The sequence below is a fragment of the Lepidochelys kempii genome, chromosome 6, assembly GCF_965140285.1.
Source record: "Lepidochelys kempii isolate rLepKem1 chromosome 6, rLepKem1.hap1, whole genome shotgun sequence".
Classification (NCBI taxonomy): Eukaryota; Metazoa; Chordata; order Testudines; family Cheloniidae; genus Lepidochelys; species Lepidochelys kempii.
Genome location: NC_136385.1, coordinates 11,857,503 through 11,870,334, shown reverse-complemented (window position 1 = coordinate 11,870,334; position 12,832 = coordinate 11,857,503).

The window sequence follows — 12,832 nt, the reverse complement described above, 5'->3', positions numbered from 1 at the left end:
CAGTGTAAGAGGGCGCAGCTCACCACCAGAGAGGAAGGATGCGCCTTGCCGGCTCCGGCACAGGAACCACGGGAGCCGTAGCTTAGGTCGATTTATTGCAGTGTCTACACCACGCTGGGTCAACGGGAGAAACTCTCCCATCAACTTACCTTACGGTTCTCTTTCCGGTGGAGTACTGAAGTTGACAGGAGGGCGGTCTGCAGTCGATTTTGTGGGTAGACCCACTAAATCGACCCCCGGTGGCTCGATCGCTGCAGCGTCGATCCACAGTAAGCGTAGACATACCCTGACAGGGCTCAGGGCTGGGACCCGATGAAGCAGGGAGGGCCCAGGTCCCCCTACCTGGCCGCCACCACCCCCTGGGTGGTGGCCCACACACCCCAACTGGCCACTAGTGTCACAACCCAATGGCCCCCTCCCTCAGGGAGTCCCCTGGGAAGGCAGATCAGCAATGTATATTGCTAACGCTGTTGCAAGCATCGCAAAGCATTTTGGGGAGGGTCAAAGGTGTGCGAGTGGGGAGTGGAAGTTTCCTTTGTAGATCACGAGAGGCCGAGGGGGGGAGAGGAAAAAGAGAGCAGAGAACGAGTTAACTCAAGCCTGGAGCGCTAGCTCAGTGCAAAGATAAAGATGCTGGCCCCCGCCCAAGGATACTGTTCACAGCCAAGACTTGGCTGACGGCCTAGAAAGACAGGGGCTTGCAGGTGCTCGAGCAGCCGTGAGAACGAAGATTCCAACTGCACAGATCTGCAAGACAGCAAGGCCAGCACAGAAGGAAACAAAGTCTAAGACGGCAGAGGATGGAAAACGCCGGCAAGACGGAGCTAAGCCTTGCATCCCTGAAGCCAAGGTGTTTTGGGAAGCTGAAGAGCCCACGAACAGCCGGCTTGGACTGGCACAGAGGGCACCAGGAGCAGAGAACACCGCCCCCCACCCCCCGAGGAGCCAGGACTTAAAACCCTCTTGAGAGCTGGAGTAACTGGGAGAGCACAGCAGATCCTTGGATGGCCTGTGCCCAGGACAGCACTCCCATCCACCTCCCCCACCTTCTTCTTCTTCTGACGTTACACCCAGACTTGGCCAGTCTGGGTCGTGTGTGTGTGTGAGGATGAAAGTGGGTTAGAGCTTGGGGCATTAATGCTTGCTTTCTTCCCCTGTGTGACGTGGGAGCGTTCCCAGCACTCTCTGCTGTAATTTCATTATTTGGTACCATTACTATTGAAATAAAGATGGATCAGAATAAACCTGTTTCATTTAGTTTTGCGAAGGTGATTGTTAAACTGCATTTGTGCCCCAGGAAAGTTGAAGAATGGTGACAATAAAAAACTACGGGGACCCCATTTTGTATAGGAATTACTACAAGGCCCAGGCTGGTTATGCCTTACTGGGATTTCAATGATTACCTGTTATGTACAGGGCCGGTTTAGGAGGGATATTTCACAGTCTTTTTAGAAAAGCCATGCCGCTTTTGAGAAGGGGATTTGAAATTATTAAACCCCACATGAAAACAGCCTCAAAAAATATAACCAGAGACATAGTGAACCACGTGTTAAGCGCCGTTATAAACAAAATAGGAGCGCACGAGCCACAGGAAGGTTCCAGTTTAGTGGTGATGAGGAGAAAAAGACCAGCATTGCGCCAGCCATTGAAAGGGCCTCCTAGGCCCTTTAAAAAAAAAGCTGTCTAAAGACGTGTTAGCCATAAACCTAAAAGCTGCCCTAAGAAGAGGAAGCGGCGCGTCGCCCATGGTAAAAGGGATATATTTTAAAATGGCTTTTATTCATTGTGGCTCTGATGAATGCACCAAATAGGAACTGGATTTATTTCTAATAGCCCCCACACAAACCAGTATCAAGAATAGCTTTTATGTAGAGGTGCCACCTTTGGCTGCTTTAACGGTCAATGCCCCTCTAGAATTTTTTATTTCGGGGCCCGGGGATCATTACTTAGACCTTAACAACATGCTGCTGTACGTGTGCTGCAAGGTGGTAAAAGAAGACGGGTCAGACATTGATGACGACGCCAGGATTGCCCTAACAAACTACCCCATTGCCACCCTTTTTAACCAGCTGGATGTTACTCTAGGTGACCATCTCATCAGTCAGAGCAACAATGGTTACTCTTACAGAGCCTTGATAGAGCTGATTTTAAACTACAGCCATGACACCCTCACTACGCAGTTTTCGACAGGAGGGTTTCATAAAGACACGGCGGGGACCCACGAAAGCACCCCTTTGGTCGGCACGACTATTGAGGGGTTTGTGCACAGGGCCAGACTAACGGAAGGCAGCAGGAAGCTGGATCTGTTGGGGCCTCTATACAGCAATTTGTTTTGTCAAGAAAAACGATTGCTGAACAGCGTGGACTTGAAAATTAAACTGATGCGTAGCCAAGATGTCTTTTGCCTCCTGAGCAGGGATGCTGACCAGAATTATAAAGTTCACATTATTTCAGTGTCCCTGTTTGTAAAAGGGGTAAAAGTGACCCCGGGGGTCCATTTGGGGCATGCTGAAGCTCTAATGACCGCCAATGCTAAGTACCTGGTAGACAGGGTGGGCATAAAGGTTTTTAGCATTCCAGCCAGCAGTCATGTCAGTAACTAGGAAAACCTCTTTTTGGGACAGTTACCCAAACAGCTTGTAATCGGTTTTATAGATAACGATGCCTTCAGTGGCAGCTACGTAAAAAACCCTTTTAACTTTAAACACTATAACATTAATTTTGTGGCCTTGTATGTGGATGGCAAACAGGTGCCGGCGAAACCCCTACAACCCGATTTTGAGACTGGAAACTGTGTGAGGGAGTACATGCAGCTGGTGCAGGCGACTGGGAAATATGTAAAAGACCGCTTGCTCTTGATTGACCATGGTGAATTTGCCCAGGGCTATATGCAGTACGCTTTCGATCTGACCCTGGACCAGGAGTGCGCCGATCATTATTCTCTGATTACAACTGGAAACCTAAGAGCGGAGATTCGGTTTGCAACAGCAGAATGGCAGAAGGGCTATCGTTCGCGGTTTTAAAAAATTAAACCGGTACATGGCCATGCAAATCGAGGCTAATGTAAGGTACTGAAAGGGGTCTATATACTCAGTGACCACCTCCACATCATCCTGTCCTGGGCTTTTAACAATCTGCTTCTCTGTCATTTTTATGACTTCATTTCTGAACCGGTCGCAAGCCTCGCGCAAAATTTCAACATCTTTTTGACAATAATAGTGCAGTTCTTTCTGGAGATCGAATTTGTTCTGGCGATTGTGTTGGTACCAGTTCAGAAATTCCTTTTTTTCTTCAGGCATCGTGAATTCAACTCCAAAGTATCAGGTTTCAGAGTAACAGCCGTGTTAGTCTGTATTCGCAAAAAGAAAAGGAGTACTTGTGGCACCTTAGAGACTAACCAATTTATTTGAGCATAAGCTTTCGTGAGCTACAGCTCACTTCATCGGATGCATACTGTGGAAAGTGTAGAAGATCTTTTTATATACACACAAAGCATGAAAAAATACCTCCTCCCACCCCACTCTCCTGCTGGTAATAGCTTATCTAAAGTGATCACTCTCCTTACAATATGTATGATAATCAAGTTGGGCCATTTCCAGCACAAATCCAGGTTTTCTCACCCCCCCCCCCCCACACACACACACAAACCCACTCTCCTGCTGGTAATAGCTTATCTAAAGTGACCACTCTCCTTACAATGTGTATGATAATCAAGGTGGGCCATTTCCAGCACAAATCCAGGGTTTAACAAGAACGTCTGAGGAGGTGGGGGGAGGGGGTAGGAAAAAACAAGGGGAAATAGGTTACCTTGCATAATGACTTAGCCACTCCCAGTCTCTATTCAAGCCTAAGTTAATTGTATCCAATTTGCAAATGAATTCCAATTCAACAGTTTCTCGCTGGAGTCTGGATTTGAAGTTTTTTTGTTGTAATATAGCAACTTTCATGTCTGTAATCGCGTGACCAGAGAGACTGAAGTGTTCTCCGACTGGTTTATTCTTTTAAAGGGACACAAATCAGATGTCAAGAATTATAACATTCATAAACCAGTCGGAGAACACTTCAATCTCTCTGGTCACGCGATTACAGACATGAAAGATGCTATATTACAACAAAAAAACTTCAAATCCAGACTCCAGCGAGAAACTGTTGAATTGGAATTCATTTGCAAATTGGATACAATTAACTTAGGCTTGAATAGAGACTGGGAATGGCTAAGTCATTATGCAAGGTAACCTATTTCCCCTTGTTTTTTCCTATCCCCCTCCCCAGACGTTCTTGTTAAACCCTGGATTTGTGCTGGAAACGGCCCACCTTGATTATCATACACATTGTAAGGAGAGTGGTCACTTTAGATAAGCTATTACCAGCAGGAGAGTGGGTTTGTGTGTGTGTGGGGGGGTGAGGGTGAGAAAACCTGGATTTGTGCTGGAAATGGCCCAACTTGATCATCATACACATTGTAAGGAGAGTGATCACTTTAGATAAGCTATTACCAGCAGGAGAGTGGGGTGGGAAGAGGTATTTTTTCATGCTTTGTGTGTATATAAAAAGATCTTCTATACTTTCCACAGTATGCATCCGATGAAGTGAGCTGTAGCTCACGAAAGCTTATGCTCAAATAAATTGGTTAGTCTCTAAGGTGCCACAAGTACTCCTTTTCTTTTTGCGAACTCCAAAGTACTTTATCCCGGGCATAGGCCCCACATAGTTCTGATTTTCAACTGTGTTAAAAAATTGTGGAAAGTACCCCTTGACTTCCTCAAACCCCATAGCTTTGGGTAACTTGCTAAGTTTCATGGAAAGAAAATTTAAAGAATCTATAAATCTGATGACTAAGTCCACCACCGTTACGCACATTAGTTTCCCCCCTTGTGTTACGGGGCTGACGGCCATTTTTTTCTTTAATCAACTGTCTAAGGATAAAATAACAATCGTAACCTTTAGCGTTATGAATGATAAATGTGTATCCCTTAAAGTGTTTGTCTACAAAGGTTCGAATAAACTCGTTAGCGCATTCTTCACCCTTAAATTCCCAGCTGGTTTCTTTATGTAGGTGCAAGGCATAAACAGACTTTGGCACGTGTACCCCCATTTCTTGCATGCATTCAAAATCATAAAACACATAATCCTTCCCCTCTTCTGGAGACCAAATATTACGCATAGAACATTCGTGACCCTCTATGTTGTCGGTCTTCTGATAGCACTGGGGACATTTTTTGCTTTTACACTTGTGATTTTTAACCTCGTAGAAGCCACACTTATTGCAAAGACTTCTGTTTTTACAATCAACTTTACCATCTTTTGCCAGAGCGCTGTGCCTTTCTAAACAGGCCTCGGACCTGAAAAATAGCTTACAGCTGGGGCATCTCTTTTTTTCAGTGGCCACTTAGCGCTATTACACACATGACAGTGATTTTTACAGGCGTGCTGATGTTTGTGGCTGCACGTGGCGTCACAGCAGCTGCACAAATACAGCGCGCCTATAAAGGCTTTAATATTTAGGATGCCATAATAATGTTTGTCATGTAACAGAACAAAAACAGTTTTGGGGCGTTGTACACGAGCTGTTGTAAAAAAACCACCAATTTCCATTTTCATGATACATAACGGTAATAGCCGCGCCTAAGCGCTCTTCAAAAGAGCTCACGTCCATAAAGCTAATCGGTTTTTGGTCCGAAAACCCCAACTCCTGATGGAAATGTCCAGCCCCTTCTAATAGTTGGGCATCTGTAAGTTTTTCATCTGATAAAAGACCCAGCAAAACACAGATTGTTACCTTGGTTATTTAAATCAATTAAATGTTTTCTTTTTTTCCCGATGATTTTACTGTATGTGATAGTTTTCAAGGGTCTTACAACCCCACCTCCACCAGCCCTGTTTCTAATAATTGTAACAACCAGCCTTAGAGTTCCGGACCCCACAATCTCAGCATTACTTTGCAACACCGTAATGATGTTATTTAAAAAATCTACGGTGTTTAATCTTCCCAAGGCTTCCATAAAGAAAAGAGAGGGTGATTTAGCCCCGGGGCATCTAAGCTTAGCTTTACAAAATCTTCAGGGCCCACCTGATTATTAATATCATCTAGCAAATTTTGAATAGCGGTGTCAATGGCCGCCATGGCCTCTGTAAACCCCATTACTCTGTCCAAATTAGTGAAACGAAATTCTTGAAAATATTCATAAGCGTTAAACTCTCTTCAGGGTCTTATCCAGTGTCTTACATGTTCCAAATACACTGGAGGTGATATATTAGGAGCGGGAGAATCTGGACCTTCAGAAGAGGGGGTCGGGGAGTCTATGTCTATTTCCCTTTCTTGGTTGGGGGATTGTTTTCTTAAAATAACTCTGGCTTTTTTAAGTTTTTTGGCCAAAAGCCTCCTCAATTTTTTAGATCTCTTCCATTTTTTCCTCCAACCCCTCTTTATGTTTTTAGGTTTCAGGTTTAGTCACACCCTCCCTTCCCCCTTTAACATGCTTTCCAACTTTTCAAGCAGTGCATGCGTCTCTGTTATCTTTTGGTCCAAAAACACGCTTTCTTCTGGAGCATTTTGCTTTTGAAACACCTCAAGAATTAGCTTCAAAAACTTTTTATCTATTAAATGCTTAGGAGACATACAAACACTAAGCAGCTCATTACAAACAACAACTGATACTGCAAGGCCTACGGGGTGGTTCTTATTTGTAGCAGAGGTTCTGCTTTGCCCAGAAGCCGGGGGGGCTGGCCTCTTGACTCTGCTCAAACCCACCCCTCGACACAGCGGCTGCTACAGGATTGTTTGCCTTTACCCTTTTTAAAGCTGGTTCCTTCGGGGCTGTAAAGGCTTGGGGTTGTTGAGAACTAGGGGTTTTAATCCCTTTGGATCGCTTAACTAGTGTCCCTGGAAGCTGCAGAGGTCGATCTTTTGGCCCTGGTGGTGCAGGGCGGTTCAAAATCGGGGGCGGTCTAACCCCCTTGCTCCCAACTGCTGCTGTTTCAGTGGTAGATTTTTGGCCCTCTTTAAAGACAGTTGGTTCTGTGTAACAATGGAATTGGATCTGCTGGGCTGCTCCAAATCGAAGTGTCTAATACTCTTGCTTCCAGCTGTCACTGATTCAGAGGGAAATTTCTTGGTCCCCTTCAACGTTTCTTCTTCAGGGATAACGCTTGATAAGTCTATCAATACACATAAACAAAATGTTTTTAGCACATAAACCTGTATGTTCTTTTTACTAACAGCCACAAACATATCCCCTACATATATACATTTCACATAACCCAACCCGTCACGCTAAATATGTCAAATATGAAAGCGCTATTCCCTCTTATGCCACATGGCGGTAGTATAGCTCCAAAATTCTCAACAACGGCCCGCAAAACATTTTTACAGGGTTCAGAGCAGCAGCCGTGTTAGTCCGCAAAAAGAACAGGAGGACTTGTGGCACCTTAGACCTTATGCTCAAATACATTTGTTAGTCTCTAAGGTGTCACAAGTCCTCCTTTTCTTTTTACAGTAAAACCTTTGGGGCAAAGGCAGGGCCGGCTCTAGGCACCAGCGGGCCTGTGTTCGGCGGGCAGGATTCCCCGTTCGGCGGCAAGTTGGGTTTTTTTTGCCGCTTGGGGTGGCAAAAATGCTGGAGCTGGGCCTGGGCAAAGGTGGTTTCTTTTTTTTACTAACAACAGCAAACCCCTAGAAAAAATGTACACTATTTTTAATAGCTGTTATTTCAAACACATATTTAAAAACAAATCATACCGTCTTTTGTAATCTCAGGAAAATCTGTCTGTTGGTTTTGACTTCCATCTTGTTCTAAATTAAAAAAAAACTTAAACTCCTTAAAACCATTTCTTTTAAAAATAAACCATAAATGTGTTAGCAGCTTACCAAAATTTAAAACTTCTCGTGCAGAATCTGGTATGTCAAGAAAAAAGGCCTTGTCCTTTTATATATATATATATATATATATATATAAACTTTTAAATAAGCACAACACAGGTATAAAGCAAGGGTAACACACACCATAGTCATTTTTCTTACCATGTTGTTGCTTCCCATGATGCCAAAAGCTTGTATCAGCAGTGTTTCTTTAACAGCCTTGTCCAGTTTTCTGTCCCTATTTATAGGTTTAAACCTTTTGAAAAAGGGGCTTGGGGCCCCCTAACATTTAAAACCAGGGTGTGTAAGGGTCATTTGTTCTAGGAAAAAAGATGGGGAGGGGGGAGTACGGGGGAAGAAAGGGGCTACATACTTTAGCTTCTTTAAACCTTAATGGTTAAAAAGTTCTTATTTTCTATCGTAAGTGTCTTTAAACAGTTAATAAAAAGACACTGTAAATGGTAATATGCCCATTAACATATCTGTAACCAAAAGTCTTTAAAAGCTACAGCCTTTATTCTTTAATTCAATTTATTCAATTGTTTATGGTATGTGTTGGTCAGCATTTGTTACAGGGTCCTGTTTGTTTAGATAAGAGCAGAGCAAGCGGCCTCTAAAGAAAAAAAAAAGCCAGGAATCCTGGGCTTTAGCTTTAATGGTTAAAAAGTTTTTATTTTATATAGTAAGCTTATTTACAGTTAAAGTTACTGTTCTTTTTAGTACAAGTCTTTGGTATCATTTTCTTTTAAAAGCAGGCCTTGGGCTTTCTTATTTCTGATCACAATGGCTTCTTTTTTCCCATTGTTCTTACTGACCATGTTAGTCTAAAACTTTTTTGTGTTTTTAATTCCTGAACTGTTTCTGCAGGCTTACCTTTTATTAAAACACTTATGCCCATGGGACTAAATAAAGGAGTGTATCTTTTCGAGGGTTTATTCCTTTACAAGTCTTTCATCTCTCTTTGTTAAAAAGTAAAAAAAACCAAGCTTCTTCTCTCTGATCCAGGGGTTAACAAAATAAGGGAAATATAAACTGTCTGTTACTAAAAACCTGGGGTTTTAAACCTGGGGTAATTCTGCCTGCTCTCTTTTATTGAAACACCCCTGTAAATAAAGGGCTGTGTCTTTTCAAGTCAATATAAAGCAGAGCTTTATTCCATTACAAAACTTAATGTAACCAACTTGTGTCTGTTAAAAAACAGGTAAAACAGCAGCCTTCTTCTTTCTGATCACAGCTATCAGCTGCAAAAGCCTGTTGGTTTATATTAGGCTTACTAAAAAAAAAAAGAACCTAGGAAAAAACTTTTTCAAATTGTTTGTTACTAAAAGCGTATGGTTCTAACTTTTGTGAAAACCCCCTTCTAAAAAACTACATGGCGGGAAAAATGCTGGGGGGGGTCCTGTTTCTTTAGATAAGAATAAGGCTGTTAAAAGGGGGGGGAATCTTGGGCCTATAAAATTGGTTCAGGAAAATAGAACAACCTCTGATTGGCCCAATCCAAAGGTGAGGATAACAAGGCTGAAAGTTTCTAAAATGTGCAGCTGCCTCATTTTACAGAAAGACTTGCAAGGTAAATCTCTCTCTCTCTTCGATTCAGTCATGTGCTCTCTATCTTCCCTCTGTTCTTGCTTTTAATCTCCCCTGATACTGAATGCTTTTTTATTCACTTTTTTATGATGTGCTTAGTAAATTTCCTTTTTAAGCCTAGCTTTTAATGTTTTTAGCCAGTTTTTGGCCATGTGCTTACTAAACAGGTTTTTAATATTGTTTAATGCTTTGTTAGTCACTTTTTTTATCATATGCTTACTAAATAGGCTTTGCCTTACTAAATTTCCTTTTTAAACCTAGTTTTATTGTTTGTTAGCCAGTTTTTGGCCATGTGCTTAGTAAATTTCCTTTTTAAACCCAGCTTTTAATGTTTTTTTAGCCAGTTTTTGGCCATGTGCTTACTAAACAGGTTTTGCCTTAGTTTTTAATATTGTTTAATGCTTTTTTTATTCCCTTTTTTATCATGTGCTTCCTAAATTTCCTTTTTAATCCTGTTTTTGTAGCTTTTAATGTCAGGTAAGGATCCTCTCTAAATCTTGGGACTACAGGATTGGTTCCACAAGTGCATTCTGTGACCTAGCTGTAGAACAACTGCTGATCGGCCCGCCAAAAGGAGGGGCTAGCTCCCTAGGAGCGCCGCCCAGAACAGCTATCCTTCCACTACCGGCAGTCGGTGGGGTAGGCTGTTTCGCTCTGCATGTGTTCAGTAACACAAACACTCTATTCTTTAATAACTTGCCCTTTACCAACGGTTCTCCTTATTCAATCACCTTTTTTCAATAAACCTCACCCAAACGTCTCTCACTCTAATCTTTCAACCTTTTGCTCTCAATGTATCACATTTTCTATTCTTTTCTAGCATACTATAATCTCTCTTTTCTTTAATAACCTGCCCTTTAACAACAGCTCTCCTTACACAATCCCCTTTTTTCAATAAACCTCACCCAAGCTTTAAACTTCTCTCAATGTATCCAAGCACAACACTTCCCCCATTCAAACACACACAATTTTTTTTCAAAATGGCCGACGGCGCCAAACTTCGGCGCCAACAGAAACAGTGTGGGAGGGCGGGACATAAGCCCCAAAGGGCGCATGGAAACCTGTCCAAAAACGCATAGTGAGGAGTGCTATCGACGTTATATTACTGTCCCTTCTGGACTTAAAATTTATGAAAGTAGAAACTCAGTGCTTAATTTGTGCCGAGGCTTGCCAGAGATGAGCACCGGCACCTCCAGGCTTGGCAGTTCATAGACACGGCACCTCTGGCCTCTCCTCGTCAGTTATGAAAGTAAAAAAAAATTGCTCGAGCCCCGGCACCTCTTTCATTACAAACTAAACACTGTAGAAACCCCAGATTCACAGGGTCAAATGTACTGTATCGCCAGATTCATGGTGCCACCAATTCCAAAGTCACAGCCACCCAACGCTGCACAATGCCACCACTCCCAAATTCAATAGCTCCAAATTCTCACGGCCACCAAATTCTTGTATTGCCAGCCCCAAATTCAACAAACAAAAAGCATGTGTCAGGCCCCCAAGAGATCCGTGATACTGGCTTAACAAATCATGAGATTTAAAAAATATAATAAATTTGGCAATCTCTTTACTTCCCATCCATGGTTTGAGCCTTTGCGGAGGGCTACATTTTCTGACTCTTCTTCCCAAGCATGAGGGCTAGGGATTGTTGCCGGCACCCAGTGCCGAGAGGCTGAACAACAGCTTGAGTTGGTTCGTTACCCGGTGTGCTGCACCCAATAATCACAACGGGGTGGAGAAGCAGAAAAGTTTATTTGAAGCTTCAAAAAGGTACAGGGAGATTTGAATCTCAAATCCTGTACAACAGAGCAGGAAGTTACACAGGCTTTTATACATCCTTTTTCCCAGCATACTTATCCAATAGCAAGCTGCTCCAAGTAAGTATCCATATAGCCAGCCAATCCAGTTCCCAGCTAGTTCCCTGATTCTCTGTATCATTTGTTAAACTATACATAAAGCTGCTTTATTCAGCATTGTTCTTCCATATCTCCCCTGTTTGGCCTTGCTTAGTTTCAGGCAGTCTGACTCTGCAACATACTGTTGCAGATTCTCAGCATAACTGCTGTGTGTGCCTCCAGGCGGGGGGGCCAAGGACACTTGGGCCTAGCACGCAGAGCTGCTGCGAGTGCCTCCAGGCAGGAGGGGGGGGGCAAGGACACCGGGGCCTAGTGCGAGGGGGCTTCATCGACACTCGTGGTCTTCCATCCCCTCGAGTTACCTAGTGGCCATGCCCCAGTGTTCCCAACAGGATGGACCTTCTTTTTTAAATGACAGCGGAAGTTCTCGCATAATCCCCTGAGTCTGGGAGCTGGGGCTTTAGGAAAAAAACACCAACCTTCATGAAACTCACGAACAAATCATGAGAGTTTGTGACACTGCCAGTCTAAGACCAGCGGGATGCTCAGAAAGCTGGAGACTATGCACAAGTGACTTAATGCTTCAGTTTCCATATTTGAATATACACAGCTTTATTTGCAGGGAGGAGAGGTCACCAGAGCTTAAGCCTGATGAGGCTGCAGCATGGAGCAAACACTGGGGGAGCCAGGAGAACTTCCTAGGTGATCATAATGGTGCCTTCTGGCCTTAGACAGCTCTGGATCTTGGTGCTGCTCCCAGCTGGCTCTGACCTCCCCTGAAGCTGGTGTCTGGGGATGTTTCATGGGTTCTTGAGGCTCTGCCCCATTCTCCTTGTCCTGGGCTGGGTGGAAGGGAGCTGTGGCCGAGTTGCTGGGCCCCAGTGCTGGCAGTTGCTTGCCAAAGACTAGGAGGGGGCAAATGGCTGCTTCCTGCCATCAGCTGGGGGGATGCTCTGGCTGGGCTGCTCCCAGCTCTGGCTGCCCCTGTAGGGGTGGGTCCGGCTGGCTGTGACTAGAAGCAGGGGTTGAGCTCTCAGGTCCAGTGTCTCTCTTGCCAAATCGGGGCATTTCAGCTCCTAGGAGCCGTTCAGGCAAGAGCTAAAACTGCCAGTGACTGACACAGGTTCCCGTGTCTCCCTCTAACCCGCCACCACCATCACACTGCCAAGGAGTAGGAGCCAGAGCCCTCAGGCCTGTGACAGGAAGGTACAATATAGGGCTGCACATTTGGGGTTTGATCCCTGCAGGGGTCCATGTGTCATAGCCCCCACTCTGCTCTTCCACTCCTGGGTGGGCAGGGGGGAAGTCTTCCCAGATCTAGTGTGGAGGGCAGGGACACGGCTCCTCCACACATCAGCCCCTAGGTGTTACTGCTGAACAGCTGTAAACAAGAGGGACACATCCTAGGTAGAATGATGCCTAGTTAAAGTTGCCTGATGCATTCACTTTAAGACCCTGTCTTCAGTTGCTTATGGCTTTTTCAGACTTGAGCCATTCGGACTGAAATGCTTCATGCCAGGCGCCTGCCTCAGGC